This window comes from Carassius auratus, chromosome 45 (assembly GCF_003368295.1).
Source record: "Carassius auratus strain Wakin chromosome 45, ASM336829v1, whole genome shotgun sequence".
NCBI lineage: Eukaryota > Metazoa > Chordata > Actinopteri > Cypriniformes > Cyprinidae > Carassius > Carassius auratus.
Genome location: NC_039287.1, coordinates 12,478,162 through 12,478,973, shown reverse-complemented (window position 1 = coordinate 12,478,973; position 812 = coordinate 12,478,162).

Genomic DNA, 812 nt, shown 5'->3' with positions numbered 1-812 from the left:
CTCAGCGGGAACGAGCACGTTTTTGGGAGAGACTCTTCCCTGGAACCAGGAACGCGCACTTTAACCCTCTCGATACACACTAAAGTACTTGTACTTTATTCATGTACTTCCGTATTAGTGCGGGAATTTTGTACTTTTCCTGGTTACTATTGTAACCAACTATTTGTTCAAACTTAAGACAAACTGATTATTTTACTCTTTACAATTTATTTTGGACATTTATAAAGTATTTTTTGCAGTTATTATTGATTAAAACATTCCCCATTTAATACATCTTGCGGAGCAAACAAAAATTCCTAAATTTATGCTTCATGCAAAATTTGAATAGTACTGCTACACATTTTAGTGTAAACTGTATTTGCACAACAAATATTAATTAGATTTTACTTTATGTCAAAATCATTAGGATATTAAGCTTCCATAAAGATATTTTGTAAAAAAATAATTTTTTGATTAGTAATATGCATTGCTAACTTTAATTTGGACAAATTTAAAAGGCGATTTTTCTCAGTATTTTGATTTTTTGCACCCTCAATTCCAGCTTTTCAAATAGTTGTATCTCAGCCAAATATTGTCCTAATCTAACAAGCCATACATCCATGGAAGCTTATTATTTTTTACAATTTTGAAAAATTGACACTTATGACTGGTTTTGTGGTCCAGGGTCACATATGTTGTTAATGTAACTATATTAAATGCCAACAAGTGTACAGTTAGCTGCTGGGTGACTTCATTATATAATTTCAGAGTGTTCTTAACCAGGGCCTTCAACAACTTCATAGGGGGGCTCAATATGACTTAAAATGATTTGA